We start from the raw sequence: 21,456 nt of genomic DNA, 5'->3' as shown, positions 1-21,456 counted from the left end.
GGTGGTGGTAGCACGCTTAAATTCACTGAGCTCCTGAGAGCGACCCATTCTTTCACTAACTTTTTTAGAAGTGTCTGCATGCCTAGGGCTTGATTTTGTGGCCATGGAAGTGATTGGAAGACCTAAATTCAATTATTTGGAGGGGGTGCCCCAATATTTTTGGCAATATGGGCTATTTCCATGCTACACTTTCATCTACATTTGCAACATAATTCGTCAATAATGTTCATTTTTAATTGTCCCTTTAAGACAAGTAAATTCACTCGGTGGCCATCTTTGAAACATCTTTCGGGCATGCAAGTGCAGATCCTATCTTTTTAAATTGGGTGTTAAATTTTAAACATCAAATTCTCCAAAACTGATCGCCAAACTTAAATTTCCAACTTAAATTTCATATTCAAAATCACCAATGAAATCTGACAGCAACGGTCTCATAAATGCTGTTTTTAAACACTCAAATCATAGCCTAGAAATCTAGGCGAACCCTAGAGGCAGCAAATCTAATCTGCCGCGAGTGTCGTCTAGCAACTCTCAATACCCTTCTGAGCTGTAAACGCCAAACTCTGGTCGGGCCAATCACATCGTGTATAGAGTCGGTGGGCGGGGCCATAATGACGACGGCTGAGTTGCGTTTGCGTGCTTCTAGTAAACACAGAAACTGGCGAACGGCGGTCTTTCGAATCAGCTTTGACCGCGACTCTGGAAGACTTGGAGTTAAGCTTTTCTCTGAGAAAAGAACAAAGAACGGCACTGAAGTCATTCTTAAGAAGGGAAGATGTGTTCTGAGTTTTGCAGACTGAATACAGCAAAAGTTTAATCTTTCAACGAGCTCTGTTTCACCTTCGTTGCTCTGGTTGGTTGTAGCGCTATCCTATCGCGTGCAGAGGGAGTTTGAAAGACAACCGTTTATCCGCCCCTCGGATTGAGCTGTCAATGGTGAGTTCCCAGACCAAACATCTTGATGTGGGTCTGGCTTGTCAGGCTACTCAAATCATGACAAAAAAAAGGATTTTTTTCCATCTGGACAAAGCGCATGCGCAGTCCTAAATGCGCACTGCTTGTTTCTATAGCAAACGGAGCTTCTAACGGCAGCTGCAGTGACTTGACAATGACAATGACTTAACTAATCAACGATTGGCTCTTTTATTTAGAAGGCGGGGCTTGTTTTCCATATTGGGCGTTGCACTTTCACCCATTCATACGTAATCCGAGTGCACCGTCTTCCTTTATATCAAGTCTTTTCTTTAAGTTACTTTGCAACTATGTAACTCTCATTAGAGGATTATTAGAGTAATATCTGCTAACTCTTTATTGTGATGCTCCTCCGACAGACATTTTACTGACTATAAGTAATTTTGCAGCTACATGTCAACTAACCCTAACCCTACCTGTCTACTTTACTAACACTCTAATGAGAGTAAGTAGACATGTAGGGGCAACGCTACTAATAGTCAACACAATGTGTTAAAGGGACCATCAAATTAAAGTAAAACCCATAATTCCAAATACAGCTTTGTTAGAAAAGTCAAAAAGCAATAAAACTGTCAAAACCTACAAACCAAATTGGTAATCTTCATAAAAGCTGTTTACATTACACATTTTGACAAATTGGCTTTGTGGGAGAATGAAATCACTCCCGTCTCTCGCAGTCATGTGACCTGAAGGAGGCGGCGGTGAATCATTTTGATTGACGGCTGTCAGTGCAGGTGACAGCACTGGAGTCACCTACCGCAGAGTACTGGATGCTTTTCCCACTCTGTCCTGCCATAATAAACCAGACCCTAACCAGCAGCCCAACTCATATGGAGCAAATTACACAGCCCATGTTGCTATATCAATCAAATACAACCCCCAACACACACACACACACACACACATGAACACATGGGCGGACTCAGTGTAGTCATTTGTTACATGTCTTGTTCAATGTGATGGTCGTCAGATCAATGGGAAGTGATCATAGAGATGAGCTGTATACTCATCACACACACACTTATGAAGAGAGAACCACACACAGTGAAATAAGCCGCTGTCTTCACATCAGAGGGAGCTTCTGCCGAGCAGATGAGCAAATACAGACGCTCGATCATATATATTCAGCACAAAGACCGATGACATGCATTTAAAATAACACCTTGTGCAAAACGCAAAAAATGAACATGACACAGTGTCTGCTTTACACGGCCGTAAGATAAACAGCAAGCTGCCGCAATATAAATCAAAGTCCTGCTGTTAGCTAGAAAGTATAACTTCGGGGATCTTTTAAAGTGAACGGTGGATCTCCTTACACACATCAAAGGAAAAATTCTTGCGAATATAAATAGGTCCTTTAAAACACACCTAGCAGACACACAGAATGAAACATGTTGCGGCAGAGCTCGGCGCGGAGCCAGAAATGCCACTACTGTATTTAGATATCTAGCAGCCAAGATTTCCAGGATTTCACTCGTTTCCCCTTTGAAACCTTTTTCTTCTTTTAAATCTATTTACGAAGAATCATTGTTCGTGGCCACCTGAGTAGAGCAGGTGTTTTCTTCAAATTTCATACACTGTAAAAAAAAAATATATATTTAAAAAGTGCACTGTAGTATTTTTGCATTAAAATATAAAAAAAAACACCAGGCCAGTGTTATATATTTTGTTCAGTTGAGTTCTTACAATATCCCAAATGTTTCCAACTGTTTGTAAATTGTGAGAAAGCTGCTATTTTAACCAATGAGCCGGGACGTCTGAGGGAGTCGCCTGTCAGTTGCGTCATATCTGCGGTTCCCTCGGTTTCCGGTTTTATTCTGCAGAAGCGCTTTACTCTTAGCAGTGTGAACAAGTGTCACAGCAGCCGCTGAGTGAACGCACAGAGTAACGTCATAACATCATTTTAAACACACTCAGATGTATCTAATATGATAAACAGAGCTGCGTTACCTCATACTCATGACCGGAAAAGCAAAAATGGTGCCGGCGACTGTGGCATAATAAAAGTCCCGCTGCTCGCGAGCCGTGTGTTGTTCATCTCATTAACAATCACTCCAGCGGCCTTGCTCAGCTCCACCAGAACATGATTTCTGCCCGAGTCTTATTTTCCACCGGCTGTGAGGTGAAGACCACGTGTCCCAAGATTCTGAGCTCAAACTTGACATCATCAAACTACGCCTTTGTTTTGAAGGTTTTGAATAGACGACCTCTGGCGGACGGAAAAAAATCACATAGTGCAGCTTTAAAAAATTTAGTTAATTGAAATTAAAAAATGTAGTTATTACAATGAACATTTTTGAGAATCGACAACCTTTATTAAAATATTATTTAAAGATGTTGTAAGCATATTGGGTAATTGTGTGTGTTTTATTTGTGATGATGGAGTGAAATATGCCAAATTGTGCTATTTTCATTTATTTCGAGTTTCTATTTATTGAACCCATTTCATTCATTGTATCAACTCAAATTTTTATGTTCAATAAATTTAAATTTTTAAGACAACCAGGTTACTTACTTTTTTAAGTAAAACCAACAATAGTTTTTACAGTGTATAACGTCTCCATAGAAAGGTGCAAGAAAGCCAACTTATTTTATTTATGAATTTGGAAGATGCTTATCCTAAGTGACTTGCATTGCATTCACTGTATCACCGGTCTATATTGTGCAGCTCAGGCTCAAATGGACTATATGTGTTGACTATAAATAGCATTGCCCCTACATGTATACTAGCTAGACTGGGGTTAGGGTTACATTAAGTTGACATATTATGGCAAAATTACTTATAGTCAGTAAAATGTCTGTTGGAGGAGCATCCCAATAAAGAGTTAGCAGATATAGAGCAGAAAGTCTACAAATACTCTAATGAGAGTTAGCTGACATGTAGCTGCAAAGTTATTTATAGTCAGTAAAATGTTCAAAAAGGAACATCAAAATAATACAAAAAGGTTAATATTATGTTTGAAAATTACACTAAACCCTACCCTAAACCTAACTGATAGTGTTAACAAAAGCAAATGTACATGAGATAAAACACAACCATGCCATTTTAGCTTGCTCCTACAAGTCGAGGGACTCTGACGCGGTGATGGCATGTTATCTTTAATAAGATATTTACTAACCTTATTGAGGAGTGTTTAAACGCATCTCTATGGTCACTGTGCGGTTCAAGCTAAATAAATAACCAGACTGGAGGTTGCCACACACCTGCTTTTGCAGATGATGTCCTGGGGCGCACCACTCCCCTCTCCTCTATTTTAATGCGCTTCTTTTCAATCTCTCATTGATCTTTAATCCCTGTCATTAAGCGTTCGTTTAACACTCGTGAGTGAAGCGTGATTAAACCATCTTTAGAGTTCTGGGTTTGTCTTATATCCTGTAATTAATGAAGGATAATTGGTGTGAGTGCAGACCGGAGGACAGGGAAACTTATATTAAAATAAAAGCTTTCACATCTGCTTTAATAACTGAGCTTAATATCAGACTGTGCTGTGTCTGGCGCCTTTCCACAGTACTGTCATGACGTGACCTCGTTTTCATTACACACATTACAATGACTTAAAGGGCCAGATTTACTAGACAGGGCAAATTAGCGTGAAAGCGCAATTACAGAAAAAGCGCAGGTGGGTGTGGAAAGTTTAGCGCTTGATCTACTGACGACGTGCACATTAAAGGAACACAGCAGAAATTTTGTAAAGAGGCTCTTTTTCCAACTCCCCCTAGAGTTAAACAGTTGAGTTTTGCATGTTTTGAATCCATTCAGCCGATCTTCGGGTCTGGCGGTAGCACTTTTAGCATAGCTTAGCATACATCATTGAATCTGATTAGACCGTTAGCATCTCGCTCAAACATGATCAAAGAGTTTCAATATTTTTATAAATATAATAAATTATATTTTCAATATAAAATTTGACTCTTTTTAGTTATCATGTACTAAGACTGACGGAAAATTAAAAGTAGCGATTTTCTAGGCCGAAATGGCTAGGAACCACACTCTCATTCCTGCGTAATAATCAGGCGCAATGATAATACTTATCTTACCTAACTGCCATCAACATAACCAACGTGACAACCTAATCTTCACTGTATTTCGGTTCAAAGAGATATGGTTCAGGGTCTGCATCAAGTCACATATCTTCTGAATCGTCTCTCACAAATGTCGCCACGGTTACAAGGCACGCTCACTGTGCAAGCAGGTTGTCACGTTGGTTATGTTGACGAAAGCAGTGGCGTGTTCCTTTACACAACACAGACGCAGCCGGATAATTTCCATTATGACCAACGTGATCTACCAAGAGCAGTGCAAATTAGCATCTGATTTAAATAATGGAGCAAACATCAGTAAATGGACGAGAACATATTACATCCTTCCTATAAGGTTTTATAACTGTCCGGTTTGGTACAGGACGGAAGGTCTTATTTGACCTGCAACCCTTCCCTTGCAGGTCAAAATGCAATTTTTTGGATTTTTTTTTTTTTTTAATTATAATTATTATAATTTTTTTATTTTACATACCTTTAAATTAGTATACTTAATAAATAATAACATAATTTTAAGCACATTCTTCACATTCTTTTAATTTAAATTCAAAATAACTCTCCAATACATGCATAACCAGCTCAATTTAGCTCAAAATATCTCACATTTGGTCAATTTGAGTATCTCTACCAACCTCTCACAGATATATATATAAACACACATTCACATAAAGGATTATTAGGAGCACCTGTTCAATTTCACATTAATGCAATTATCTAATCAACCAATCACATGACAGTTGCTTCAATGCATTTAGGGATGTGGTCCTGGTCAAGACAATCTCCTGAACTCCAAACTGAATGTCAGAATGGGAAAGAAAGGCATGGTTGTTGGTGCCAGACGGGCCGGTCTGAGTATTTCACAATCTGCTCAGTTACTGGGATTTTCACACACAACCATTTCTAGGGTTTACAAAGAATGGTGTGAAAAGGGAAAAACATCCAGTATGGGGGCAGTCCTGGGGGCCAAAATGCCTTGTTGATGCTCGAGGTCAGAGGAGAATGGGCCGACTGATTCAAGCTGATAGAAGAGCAACTTTGACTGAAATAACCACTCGTTACAACCGAGGTATGCAGTAAAGCATTTGTGAAGCCACAACCTTGAGGCGGATGGGCTACAACAGCAGAAGACCCCACCGGGTACCACTCATCTCCACTACAAATAGGAAAAAGAGGCTACAATTTGCACAAGCTCACCAAAATTGGACAGCTGAAGACTGGAAAAATGTTGCCTGGTCTGATGAGTCTCGATTTCTGTTGAGGCATTCAGATGGTAGAGTCAGAATTTGGCGTAAACAGAATGAGAACATGGATCCATCATGCCTTGTTACCACTGTGCAGGCTGCTGGTGGTGGTGTAATGGTGTGGGGGATGTTTTCTTGGTACACTTTAGGCCCCTTAGTGCCAATTGGGCATTGTTTAAATAAAGGGATAGACATTTCTGACCATGTCTATCCCTTTACGACCACCATGTACCCATCCTCTAATGGCTTCTTCCAGCAGGATAATGCACAATGTCACAAAGCTCAAATCATTTCAAATTGGTTTCTTGAACATGACAATGAGTTGACTGTATTAAAATGGCCCCCACAGTCACCAGATCTCAACCCAATAGAGCATCTTTGGGATGCGGTGGAACGGGAGCTTCGTGCCCTAGATGTGCATCCCACAAATCTCCATCAACTGCAAGATGCTATCCTATCAATATGGGCCAACATTTCTAGAGAATGCTTTCAGCACCTTGTTGAATCAATGCCACGTAGAATTAAGGCAGTTCTGAAGGCGAAAGGGGGTCAAACACAGTATTAGTGTGGTGTTCCTAATAATCCTTTAGGTGAGTGTATATAACCTGATAAAATGAGCTGGGTCCTAAAGTCAGTTCTAGAGTTTATCTTTACAGAATGCATTCAGAGACACATATAGACATTATAAAATATTTTTATGGTTTTAGGAATTAAAGTTTATTTTGTAGCATTTTTTTCTATGTTTACTGAAGCACTCCAGTCAATCCTAAGGGGGCCAAATTAGCCAGGGAGGGAAGGATTTATTACTTATTTGTTCTTATTTTATTCGTAACTACTCGCATCTAGTCAATTTTTGTGTATTCGTTATTCAAGTGTGACAAAAGTCCTGAGGTCTAGGACCACTCCGATGAACACTAAATTGTATTATTTTTATTTTAGTTTTAGTTTTTAGGTCAAAATGACCTGAGGGAAGGAAAAGGGTTACTCTCCTCCCATAAACTGTGCATCTGAAAGAGAAACTTCAACACATTTATATGCAATAAGGTCAGCAGCAAAAATAACCCTGTCCACACATTTCAGTGCTAAATTTTCACAGTTTCTTTAGTAAATCCAGACAGTATTTTTGTTTATTTTTTTACGGCAAAGGAGGGTTTGTGCTGGCACAAGCTGTTAGTAAATCCAGCCCTACATCTCTATCTGAAAAAATGGATGTGCAAAAACATTTGAGTTTTAGTTTAGCAAGGAGATCAAAAGGGCACATGCTTGAGTTTGTCATGTTTTAATTTGTAATCCCTGGGAAAGAGTATGGAAATCTGGCTTGTTGCGAGATAAAAATCTTACTTTCATTTCCATGGTCTAGCTGCAAGCCAATGGTAGTTTTAAGTCATGCACTGTTTGCAACGCGTGCCTCTGAAGTAACACGCCGTCAACCTTAAAGGGGTCGTATCATGAGCAATCACATTTTTCTTGATCTTTGAGATAAAAGTGCTTGTACTACGAAAACATACTCCAAAAGTCTATGATGTCAGATGCTCAACTCATGACTTGACCCTCCGCATTTACACATCAGGGATGCCATGATCAGAAAGGGGAGGGATAAGAAGGGAGAAAGTTTCTAAACAGCAGAAGAATTAATGATTAGGGATGTGCCTGAAAACAAATACCTTTTTTAGAAAGGCACAGATAAGGACCTAAAAATGAGTAATGAATTCTACCAAATATGAAATATATGCTTTAGACTGATCCATTAGACAAACACAATCAACGTTTGATTATTTTAATCAACATATTTAAAATGACATTGCATCGGTGAGTCTGTGTAGCCCTGTTTTTTTAAAGTCATCACTTCTGGCTTGAATGAAAAATACATTTTATGAATGTGATTTAAAGGTCCCGTTCTTCGCATGTTTTCAAAGCTTTGATTATGTTTACAGTGTGAATATAACATGAGTTCATGTTTCAAAAAAACACAGTATTTTTCACACAATTTACTTATCTGTACAGCGCTGTTTTCTCTGTCCTAAAAACGGCCTGATGATTTCCTTGTTCTATGAAGTCCCTCCTTCAGAAACACGTAACGAGTTCTGATTGGGCCAGCGCTTCCCGTGTTATGACTTGACAGAAGCTTAGCGCACTTTGCCCAGAAAGGTCCCGCCTCTTACCATAACGGGGAGATGCAAGCGCTGAATGTGCGCCACGTGGGAGAGCTACGAGACCACGCCCCCTATTTTACATGTTCTTGTGGGCGGAGGGTTAGTCAACAAACGGTTCTAGTGACGTCATTCCTGAAGGAAGTGCAGGGGTGTAGTCCAAACCGGCCGTTCGCTGTAGGCTTTGAAAGGGAACTTCTGTTAAATAAAATATCTCGCTTGGCATTGAACTTTGAGCTTTATAATTTTACAGGTATTATTAATGCTCCAACAGCAACATTACACACTAACTAAAGTTTGAAAGATGGAATCGCGAAGAACAGGACCTTTAATAATGTAATATGTGTTGCATTAATGAATATGAAATGGAAAGGACCAAAACAATTCTTGAAGAAAACATTTTGTGATGCAGACCGATCCTTTCATCCACAAAATTAGGTGCCCCTTAAAAGAGATTTAAACTCGCAATTCAGAAAACATTTTGGGCCATCGAAAAAAAGGCATTTAGTTTAGTTTGGATTAATTCAGAAAGAGCAACATCATTTTGTCAAGAGATACAAAAGATAGAGATAGACTAAATGTGACAAAAATATGACCAATATCAAAGACTTTATATAAAGGAAGACTCATTACTTGAATGGGTGATGTATGACCAATAAGCCCCGCCTTCTAAATGAGCCAATCGCTGATTAGTAAAGTCATTGCATCACCGGTTGCTATAGAAACAGGATCGTGCATTAGCTTCGTCCAGGTAATTCAGGCAACCATTTTCATCTGTATTTTACTTTCGATATAATCTCCTTTCTTCCTTAGATATTGTCAGAACAAATTATCTGCGAAATCGGGAGCTCTGTGAAGCTGTCTTTCATCAGACAGTGATTTGCTATTACAGTCACAATGTCAGACACAGATCAACACACTTAGATTAGCACCTACGTAAAAACCCACACCCTGCCCATGTGTTTGCAGATAACCTCTTCTCCTTTCTTTTCTTTTCTCTCATCTTTTCTTCATCAAAGATAATGCCACCTGGAAAGATTAGCTATCAAAATGCCTTTTACATGCGGCCACTACATTTTTCACCTCAGCTACCCTCATTTTGATTCTCTTAAGCAACCAAAACACGGTATCACACTGCATTTAGCCAAGCTGATATTCATTGTACTATGACTCAAACTTTCTGGATATCTTTGACACTTTATTTCAGATTAGTCTGAGTGTTTTTTTGATCCCATCATGGATGGGTTAACTATTAGATAAAGGTTATATGTGAATATATCTTATATTGTAATATAATTATATATATATATATATATATATATATATATATATATATATATATATATATATATATATATATATATATATATAATTATAATATATATATATAAGGAATAGGCATAACATTATGACCCCCTTCCTAATATTGTAATGGTCCTTCTCCCCATAGTGTATCCTGGTGCCATGTGTTCCCCAGGTAAGCGACGCAACACGCACCTGGCGACCCACGTGATTTAAAAAAAAAAAAACATCACCTTCTTCCATTGCTCTGTGGTCCAAATTTGATGCTCACGTGCCACTGTTGGTGCTTTCAGCGGGGTCAGGGGTCAGCATGGGCTATGCATGCACAACAAATTGTGATGCACTGTGTTTTCTGACACCTTTCGTCTGTTTGATCGGACCACGCGGGCCAGCCTTCACTCCCCACGTGCATCACTGAGCCTTGGCCGCCCATGACCCTGTCGCCAGTTCACCACTGTCCCAGCAGTTTGGGAGATGCTCTGACCCAGTCGTCTAGTCATCATAACTCATGTATATTGTTCCACCACTAGTCAAAATGTTTGGACGCACCGGTAACACTATATTTTGAGGGTCCACTTTAGACTTTCGGTTTAGTTTAGGGTCCAATTCTCACTATTAACTAGTTTCTTATTATCATGCATATTACTAGGACATTGGCTGTTTATTAGCACTCATAAAGCACAAGGCCTTATTCTTCATGATCATATTCTACATCCCTTAACTCTACACAATACCTAAACTTAACAACTACCTTACTAACTATTATTAAACATAAATTGAGAGTTTATTGAGGCAAAAGTCATATGTAATAGTTAGTTAATAGAGAGAATTGCACCCCAAACTGAAGTGTGACCAAACTTTCTACTAACTATAAGTTAACTTGTCTACTCACTCTCATTAGATTATTAGTAGACTATGAGTAGATGTTGGGTTAGGTGTTAACATTTAAGTTGGTAGAATAAGTTGACATGTAGGTGCAAAGTTACTTATAGTCAGTAGAAAACCTGTTGGGTAGCATCAAAATAAAGTGATAGCAGATATTAGTCAGTTTCAGAACAGCTGCCACAACACTTGCTTGTGAAATCAAGGTTAGGAAATTTGGTATGGGGAATCGGTCTTAACTCGTATCTGTTTTCTTGAAATGTAAAATTTTGGTTACTCTTTGTATGATAGCATAGACACATCACAGAATTTTTCTATTATCTTCCTTCCCACATGGGACAGAGCAAGAGTCCTGTGATAAAGATCTGTGTAAATGCCAATCCATTTTTTTTTACGAGAGAATCAAAAGGGCTGTTTCTGCACAGGTCAGAGTTTATAGTGATGATGAATACATATTCGAGGAGACAAGGTCAGTTTCAGGGAGCTGGCAGGACTTCGAATTTCAAAGCCAGAGGAAGTACAGTCACAACGTGTACATTTTTCCAGTTGCAGATCCTCCTCAGGCCAGGATCCAATCGAAAATGATTTAGCTATAGAAACGTTTTCCATCGTGCTATGAAACTGATATCATAGGAAACTGGATTGCAAATAATATGACCCGGTTCTTAGGGTTTTAAAACCAGTGATATAATTCTTCAGATATAGTTGTTCAATAATGCAATACATATGCGGTTTGAGTAATTTGTTTAAGTAATCACTATTTGTCCAGGTTTATTTTTGCCATTGTCTAGCAGCATGCTTGTGGTAATTGCAAAAATAAATAATTTAATAGGTTGACAATGAAATTGAGCTCTTTTAAAACTGACTCAAGGGCATGGCATGCATTTATCTCTATGGAAGTAATTTATGATATTGGCCTCATTTCCAGAAAAGGACAAAAAGAGTACTGTTTGAAAGGTGTAATGCAATGTGTCAATAAATGGTGTCCTGTTTGATTATGAATAAGTAGGTCCAGAAGGAATGGACATTTTTGTACATTTAATGGTGCACCGAACACAATCGCCAAACATTTTCAAGCTAAAGTGTTTTGTGTGTGTGTGTGTGTGTGTGTGTGTGTGTGTGTGTGTGTGTGTGTGTGTGTGTGTGTGTGTGTGTGTGTGTGTGTGTGTGTGTGTGTGTGTGTGTGTGTGTGTGTGTGTGTGTGTGTGTGCTAAAATACTATAAGCAAGCCAATCATAAGTTAAGCATTCTGACATCAACATAGAAACTATCTAATATAGTTTCTATCTCTGGCAAGTGTTTTGAGGTGGGCTATTAGTCTTTCCAACCAATGGCAGGCAGGGGGAGTGTTCCAGAAAACTGTTTGAAAACAATCATTAAAGGGATAGTTCACCCAAAATTGAAAATGACCCCATGATTTACTCACCCTCAAGCCATCCTAGCTGTATGACATTCTTCTTTCAGACGAACACAATCCATCCATTCTAAATTCACAGGGGTTAACTTTTACGGGGTTAATAAAGGCCTTCTGGCGTGACTCAAAAGGTTTGTGTAAGAAAAATATCCATATTTTAAACTTTATAAAACATCTTCAGTCTGACCGCCTTACAGATTCAACTCACGAAGAAAGTGTAACGCCTCTCGCAGTTCCAAACTTATGCTTTTTTTTTCTTAAAAAAAGAAGGCTACTTTATAACGTGTTGAATATGGATATTTTTATGGATTACTATGGATTTATAATGGATGGATGCACTTTTTTGAGCTTTAAATTTTGGGCTGCCATTCACTGAGTTAGGATTTGCCAGGACATTTTTTTTATATAAGTGATTATATTCGTCTGAAAGAAGAATGTCATATACACCAAGGATGGCTTGAGGGTGAGTAAATCATGGTTGTAATTTAAATGTTTGGGTGAACCATTTATTTAATCCTGTTTTGTGTAACTTGCATTGCAGAAATTACTAATTTCTGCTTAAAAATGCATGGGATTTACATTTTTGTGAATGACAATTTTACTGAGGTCTGAAAAGCTTTGTACCTAGTTCTGAGGTGCAGATTCTATGTGGATGCGGAAAACCTATCACAATTCAATTTACTCACAGATACATCCAAAGAATGAGGGCAAAGGAGAACAGAGAGTCCCACCAGCTTGTCCCATCAAGGCTTTATTTGTTCTTTCCTTAATTCTTCTCTGAAACTCAACTGAAATTACCTCTCCACGAACAAACCAAAGTATGATTAAAGTTTTATGGTATTTTGGCCCCCAATGAGGCATCTAACAGAAGACATATGTGCTGCAGGGGGCCTAACAATAACCAGCCATCCCAGAGTTCTTTGCCTCAAACTTGTGCTGCTTGTTGTCAACACAGCTTTCAGAGGTCTAATGACAACGGCCAGCCTCCACCTTTTTACACACACTCTCTGCGATGCAGCCGATTCTCGTAAACTACTCCCAATAAACATGTGGTTGCCACTTTATGAGGTCGCAACTGATGCTAAAAAAAGACTGGAACTGCAACAATGGAGCTGTTAGTAGGTTGTGATTACGCTTTTTGACAACCAAATGTGTCCTCACACTTAATTTCAACAAACATCTGTGGTAAAAGTTGCAGTATGAAAAGGCTCAGCTCACACTTCATCTGACGGAGGCTTTTATAGTTTGGTCTGATTTGGACAGATGCTGGCGATCTCATACTACACACACTACAGCAGATAAATATGCGTTGTGTAACTTGCATCCAACAAAATGCATTAATTCTGTTTTGAAAAACTGTTTTTGAGTTTTACACCGTTTGTTCTGAGGATCAGTTTAAAACTGAAACCCAAATATACGAAGCTTTTGAAATGGTTGCCACCAATAGCATATTTTTCTCATTCACGCCTTCCTTAATCTCACCATCCTATGACTCTTTGTAAGGGAGTGGAGTGTTGAGGGCAGTTTGGAAAATGTTGGACTGAGAGCAAAGACTAGTTGGCTGGCATGGGCTATTAGGGAAGATTTCAAAGAGGTTCTGTTTAACATGTTGTCGCTTAAGCTGTTTTCACACTCGGTTTGATTGCTTGGTCTGAACCTGAGTTTGACTCCATTCTCCTCCCTCTGCTTCCACTAGTCTCTTGTCACACCGTGCTTTTGGGTTTGAATTGTTGTGGTATGTGAAATATTAGACCTCCGGCATTTTTCCAAATTGTCAATGTGAGTACCACCTTGAGCACCATCAACTGGACAAGAAGATCCCAGCTTCACTACTTCTTTCTCCAAAGGCTTATTCAGAGACAAACAGCAAAAATAAATTCATTCTACTATTAAACATTTGACTAGGAGCACCTATCAATAGAGGTTCACAGTCGTATTTAGCAAAGATTGTGTTTGTATCGGCAGTTGCAAACAATACCAGAATTATGTAACTTCTGCTGTAACGGTCATTATGACCATTCATACTAGACTGCACTGAATGCCCTTTTTGTCATGTCATATTTACATTCGAAGCTTCTACTGAGGCTTCAGAATGAACCTTTGTATGACTGTTGTCGTATTTTATGATGGCATTATTATTATTATTATTATTATTATTGTAATATGTAATTTTGTAGGAGCTACTCAGACGGCACCTTTGTGTGTGGCAAGCAGGAGAGCAAAGTTGTTGTTTTTCAACGCAGGGAAATGTTTTTGAAAGTCTAAATAACAGATAAAAGAACTCTCAATAGATATGGATTGAAGAAGAATATTTTGTTAGATCAAGGAAACATCTTTTGAAATTTTGAAATTATTAGATCAATTTTTTTCAATACATTTTGACTTTTGGAATTTAAGATGCTCTAGAGTTATTTGAAATGTTTGGATCACACAAATCGGAAAACAATCCTATGCAGCCACCAGCATCATCAAGGCTCTTTTTTTTTCCCAAGTGAATTTGTCGAATTTATTGCAATTTTCTAGTGCACACAATGATCAGAAGACCACTTTCAAACCAATCAAATAAAGCAAAACCCAATGTCAAACAGAGTCCAACCAAGTGGCATCCTCCCCCAGTTTCTGTTGAAGCCAATATGGAAGTGACTTAAACTGCAATTCCTCGACTGGCCACTAGGAACAGGCTCCAGAAGGAGCAGAATCTCATTGAGCCCCATGGTAAAATGCCCAACTTTACAGCAGAAAAAAAACATGTTTACAGCCTCGTACAAATTGTGGTTTTGGTCTATACGGTTAATTTTGCCCTTCATGACAACTGTGAGGGGATGTTTTTTTTTATAACTCATTCGTTTACATTATATAACGTCTTACAGTTCTGCATAATTAGGGGCGTGGCCACTTTGAGTGACAGTTGTATTGCCGTTTGTCTGTTGTCTGTTAGTCATCGCATCACCTCAGCTCCTCCCACATCCCGCCTCTTTGCCCATTTGCCGTCTTGAACATTAAACAACATTTTAGGTCTAATTCTAGTCCTTTTGGGACTATTTGCAAACAATATTTGCATTTATTTGTGTCAAATATATTATTTGCATTAGTGAATAAATACAGTGGCCCGCATTTTTGAAACACGAGCAGAACGAATTTGTGTGTAAATCGTTCATAAAGCCGGTCTGGCATACATTTTCTGATTCACGAAGATGTTCGTATGATTGAACACCTGCTCCCTACCACAAGTAAATGGTGCGTAAAACATTTAAACGTTCTGAGTTTTAATTTAGGCAAACTGATGACATTGCATTTTGATGTTGAGTTGAGTTGATCTGCCCCGTCTTTTTTGTTTTGTTTTAGGTGTACTGTTTAATGTTGGGTAATAGGCAGCGTTCGTCCCATAAAAATTTTTACCAGGCCGTCCAATCACAGTGGAGGAGGGGCGGGACAAAAACTTCACCGACCAATCATCCCACTTGTACACCAACTGAACAACAATAATAAGTTAATATAGCTTTTTACTGCATTTCTAAATTCAGTAATATTCTTCCAAATGAGTTACTGGTATTACATTACTGCCATGGATATTTTGTATCATAGCAACCAAAGTATCTCACGTGGAAAAACGCTGCCCTTGCAAAGCACTCTCAAGCGCCAACAGCTGGCCGATTTCAGAAGAACACCAGGTGTTTAGCTGCCTAAAACATGCTTTGGTGTACACACGATAATGTAACATTTATTGCTAGTCATACGGCCAATTAGTCTCTTTAGCATTTATGCAAAATCCTGGATCCAAACCTGAGAAAGAATTCCAGAAGAGTCCACAGTGTTCCTGGTCACGTCATTTGCAAGTCCTCATCAAAATCTCTAGTGCAGGTGTGTCAAATCCTGCTCCTGCACTAAGTTTAGCTCTAACCCTAATTATACGCACCTCATTAACACTCTCAGAATGTTTTTTGTTTAAATGTACCTTTAGGTGTACAACAGTTTTTCACTGAGGCAGTACCCTTAAAAGGACATATATAGTAGCACCTTAATCTCCATCTCTATCTCCAGAAGCAGGATCGGTCTCCACTGTTCTAGTGAAAAAATTGTGAGGTGCCAAGTGTAACCTAAAGCTTGGAACATACTCTGCAAGAAAAAAAGAAATTACTTTGTTTTCTCAAGGTGGCAAGAACAAGAACAAAGTTCGTTCTGGCAGTGCATTCCATGCGTCATGAGAAAAGCAGGTGCCGATCATCTGCGTTTCTCCGCATTAACCCCGCCCACTTTAAATGTATGACCAATCACACAATAGTCCTCAGACACCCGCAAGAAAAAAGTTCTGCTCAGGCGATGTGTCGAGAACAAGCTGCGAGAACTCGAAAACCAGGGCTGCGAGAACAAAGTTACGTCATTTTGTTCTCGCAGCCCTTCGAGAGAGAACTTTTTTCTCTGTTCTTGCGGAGTATGTTAAAGCCTTTACTCAGTGGTTCCCAACCCTGGTCCTGGAGTATCCCCAACAGTACACATTTGTATGTCTCTATAACCTGACACAACCATTCCAGGTCTTGAAGTTGGAGTTGATGAGTTACATCAGGTGTGTTTAATTAGGGAGCCGTAAAAAAAAAAAAGTGCCGATTTGGGGGGTATTCCAGGACCAGGGTTGGGCCAGTGACCTAACCAATGTCGTTGAATGTGCTGCATGGCACAAAATACAGTATTTTATATCAAAATGTAGATACATATTTGCATTTCATTCAAAAAAGACAAAAGCCAGTTGCATTTTGTCAACTAAAATGTAAAGTCAGCACTTGAGTGATGAAATGCTACCGGCTTTTGTCTTTCTGTGTGTAAAATGCATTGAAGTATATATGAGTTTAGAAATCAAAGAAATCTGTTGAACAAGATTGTACAAACATTCTTAATGATACACTAATCATTCCAGATATTTCTCAGAAGAATATAAAACAAGATGGCACATGTGACTTAGAAAAATTAGCATTAGAGCCGTGTTTGTCTGAAATGTGAGATAACACATCAAGCAGAGAGCTCCAGTGTTTAGATACAGGACTGAATTATAACGAGGGATAAAAGTTGACCGCAGAGCTGGCACAAGCTTTCAGCAGAACAGCTCGCTGTGGTACGTGCCTGAAACCTCATCCGACACGCATGTGAAACCATCGCTGGCCTATTTACACGGGGTGAACCGCTAAGCTTCACAGCCTCCAAATCTGACACTTTTATTTTTGCCTTCCACCAGCCCCTCATTCCCTTCTCTCTTTCCCTCTGTCTCTCGCCCTTCGCAAAACAAATGTTTGTGAAAGAGTGGCGGCACACGGTCTTACCAGAAATAGAGTCTATGGATGGGAGTGTGGTCTGGCACGACATGAAGTGATAGCCATTAAAAACCCTTAGAGGCATGGCTCAATAGTGTGTGCCTGTGTGCATAGGGGAGTGTGTGAAGATCTGTCCGACCTTGTCATGGACCCAGTTCTGGGTTTAGTCTTTCTGTTTTCTGGGCTCGTGTCGCCTGTATACAACACGGCCGTTGCTTTGCCAGAGCTGTCGCACCCATCACATTAGCTAAGCTGACTTACATGCTAAACATTGGCCGCAATTCTCAAAAATGTCATCTTGTCACAGAAAAAGAACCATTTGGCGTACAGGAGGAGACTGAGGCTACTCCGACAGGATGGAGCGATTTTGAGGCAGTTTGGAGGTATGGGTGGTCCTGTTTAGGCTGTCATGACTCCATGTGAGGCTTCGACAGACTTTCCTCAAACTCTGCCACCCAGGAAAAAACAGGCACGAATGCTTATTAAGTGATTTGTTTGATAAACAAATTGATTAGTCCGGATGGGTGAGCCTACAGCTGGTTGATATTTGCTCTGACTCTCTCTGGGAACTTCTTTCCCATGTCTCAAGTATTTTCAGCTACGATCAGCTACGATGTTCTGCTTCATTTTTGATTTGTTGAAATTCGTCCTGCGCAACTAAATGTGTCCACCTATGACACTGATTGCATACTGATGCTATGACTGTGATTCAAACATGACTTTGTTAGACGTAATGTGACATTCACGCATAGAGGTCACAACAGTGGAATAGTAGCTATTCAAAAAGACATGTTCTTGTGTATGCATGGGTTTTGATATTGGACATGAATACACTAGTGCCTCATCCTATACACTGCCGCCAATTGGCAAGCTGTTGCATGTGGGCTTTTTCTTTTTTTCCAAAAAAAGATGGCTGATGTCTAGTCAGAAATGCAACCTGTCCTCCATCCAATATGCCTATTTGGTCATTTGTCACTTCTTTAAAATATGATATATGATATACGAAATACGAAAGTTGCGCCCCCATCGACAATATTTGAATTCATGAAATACGATGCATAGGAACGTTTTCTAAAGTTGTGCTCCTATTGACAGAAGGACACTTTCATTTTAAAGCATTTTTCCCTTTTATCTGCATAATATTTCAGGTATTGTATAGCTCAGTTGGTAAAGCAATGTGCACTATACAACACTATACAACATGTGATCATGCGATCGTGAGTTCGATCCCAGGGAACACGTGTGCTCATAAAGTGTGTATCCACTATAAATCACTGGGTAGGTTTAGGGATGGGGTGGCTAAATGGAAATATGATAAATGGTGGTAAAAAGTCCACACATTGCATTAAAATGAACACGTATTTTGATTGGTAATGACAGTCATGTGTCAGACGTAACACGGCACTGTCAAAAAAATGTACGGCAGCTAAAGGGCGCATGACTTTAAAAAGTAAATATAGGTCGTAATAAGGTGCTTGAAAAATGACCTATAGAGTCGTATTTTTTGGAGGACAGTTTGCAGAAAATGCCAAGTTGCTCCAAAATATCCATCCATTCCTTCAATCCGAGGTGACTCTTGCAGGTAAAAATGTGATTCCATAATGTATGTTACTTGTAATAATAATAAAAAATAATAATTTGTTACATTTATATAGTGCTTTCAAAGCGCTTTACATTGAAGACGGGAATCTCCTCAAACCCCCAATGTGCAGCATCCACCTGGACACCCAACACACACACCGCCTGATTGGTGGAGAAGAGGCAGAGTGATGAAGCCAATCAGGATAGGGGGATTATTAGGAAGCCATGATGGACAGAGGCCTATGGGCAAATTTGGCCAGGATGCCGGGATTACACCCCTACCCTTTTTCTAAAGGACATCCTGGGATTTTTAATGGCCACAGAGAGTCAGGACCTCGGTTTAACGTCTCATCCGAATGACGGTGCTTTTTTGACAGTATAGTGTCCCCGTCACTATACTGGGGCGTTAGGACCCACACAGACCACAGGGTGAGCGCCCCCTGTTGGCCTCACTTACACCTCTACCAGCAGCTCCTAGTTTTCCCAGTTGGTCTCCCATCCAGGAACTGACCAGGCTCAGCCCTGCTTAGCTTCAGTGGGAAACCAGTCTTGGGCTACAGGGTGATATGGCTGCAAAATAATTGTAATATACTCCTTACATTGTAAAGTAATCCGATTATGCCCAACACTGTTCATTTCAGATGAGATTGAAAATACCTAATCACTAGTTTTTCCACAGTTTGAAAACATCAATAGATTAATGTAGATTTCAGTCTGAGGTTTTCAGTAGAGGAGATCTCATGTTAGAAATCTGAACATGATTAAGAATTATCAGCTAGGGGTGTGCTGGTTTCAGAATTGGTAACACAACCGTCAGGGGGTGGCGGGGCGGGGGGAACTAGTTTGAATAAAAAATGCATTAACAGTCTGACAGCCATAAACAAGACTCAGGCCACAGCCTGTATGGAAAAATAAACTGTTAACTTAATGTTTGAAACAGCAGGTTATCAACTTAATCGATATGAAGAGCTACTATGCAATCATCACAGCTTTCAGTTTGTCTACTGCATCAGATGCGACGCCGTCATCTCCAGCAGCTGGAATTTGTTTAAGGAAGACATGGCGACTCTAAACGGCCACCGGGACTTATACGGTTTTATAAAAGCTATTTATTTGTTGTAAAGTGTAATAATCATCTCAGAAAAAAATTATTCTAATGTCAGGCGCAGTTGAAGTAGTTGATTGCTTTAGGGACAGTATCATTATGCCAACATTATCTTCATAACTTCTCACGAAATAAAACGTTTATCCCTCTCTTGTCAACATTATAGCGCAGCGCGCTGTGTACGTCATATAAGGACGCACGCTCAAAAGTAATCCGGTCAGGTTGTGTACATGGTGAAGCTGGTGTATTTACGTGGCAATTTTGCTAAGAGCGGATAGAGCGGTTCATTGTCTCTCCACCATGGTAGGTTTAGCCGTAGAGTCAATTGGTTGTCCTTGGAGATAGCGGGTTAACTCTGTGTCAGCGCGGGTTGTTCTTGGAGATAGCGGGTTAAATCCGTGTCAGCGCGCGCTCTGATCGGTAAAGGGGCAGAGATTTCAGACCTCCGTTTATTAAGCAGATGATGATCTCCAAGATTTCTCTTCTTGGTAGGGGGTGGTGCACAGACCTCTCCCGAATCATCTCCAGCAGTAGCAGCCTCCGAAGCACCACTAACTCCGCCTCCGTTTCCCTCATCAGCTGATACAATTTCCCCCCGGAGTGCATCTTTTTTTTTATGTTTGTAAAAAATATTTTAATAACACGGTTTTGCCGTTTATAGAGTTCTAATGACGGTGTTTAACTATAACCGTCGGTCTCACGGTTATATACTAACCGTCACACCTCTATTATCAGCTAACAATGGTAAATCCTGGTAGACTGGAGGACACACATATGTTTTCTACATAGTCTGAGTTGGGCTTCTACAGAGTGGTCTTTCAACAAAGACAAGCAAAATTCAACTTGTCAGAAGTTTTTCTGTGTCTGCTGATTGAACAGAAACAAACTCAATTGTGCTTGCAGTAATTCAAGTTGTATTATATTTTTGTATATTTCACATTCACATTTCACATGTTTTTATATAAAGTCATTCATTGGTTTGTTAAATATACATAGTATTACTGTGTTATTACTGTATTATCTTTAATACAGTATATATTCAGTTAAAAATAAGAATCCACACTGTCCCCTATAGTATACATCAGTTGATACCCTAATAGCAATAAAACAAATCTGACTGAGGTTGTCATAATTAATGCAAGTGTAACTCCTCCTGTTTGAACCGCCCGCTCCAAGCGGGACTCGAACCCGGGTCCGCCGGCATGAGAATCAGACACTCTAACAAGGAATCTAAAGGCTGCAACCTCTAGCATCAGTCTCTAGAGCGTCTCTTGAGGTCAGAGGAGTGAGGTTTACTCGCACAGCAACTACTAGCTGGCCTCCGTTACACATGAAAGGGTAAAGATTGTCTATTTGACATCAGGTAACATTATTAGCTCTGACTACATTATTTTCTTGTTCGAGTATATCTCTCATTTTAGTATACACTCCAAACTTCCATAACTTTCACCCGGACTGTAGCGTGAGA

General features: G+C 39.6%; 1 protein-coding gene across 1 annotated transcript in view; it reads left to right on the top strand.

Annotated features, from left to right (window-relative positions):
* Positions 1–21,456, top strand: part of LOC137078990 (leucine-rich repeat-containing G-protein coupled receptor 6) — a 119,050-nt gene that overhangs the window by 66,352 nt on the left and 31,242 nt on the right. The window lies entirely within an intron of this gene.

This window comes from Pseudorasbora parva, chromosome 6 (genome assembly GCF_024679245.1).
Source record: "Pseudorasbora parva isolate DD20220531a chromosome 6, ASM2467924v1, whole genome shotgun sequence".
Classification (NCBI taxonomy): Eukaryota; Metazoa; Chordata; class Actinopteri; order Cypriniformes; family Gobionidae; genus Pseudorasbora; species Pseudorasbora parva.
This window is presented reverse-complemented; position numbering and strand designations above follow the sequence as displayed.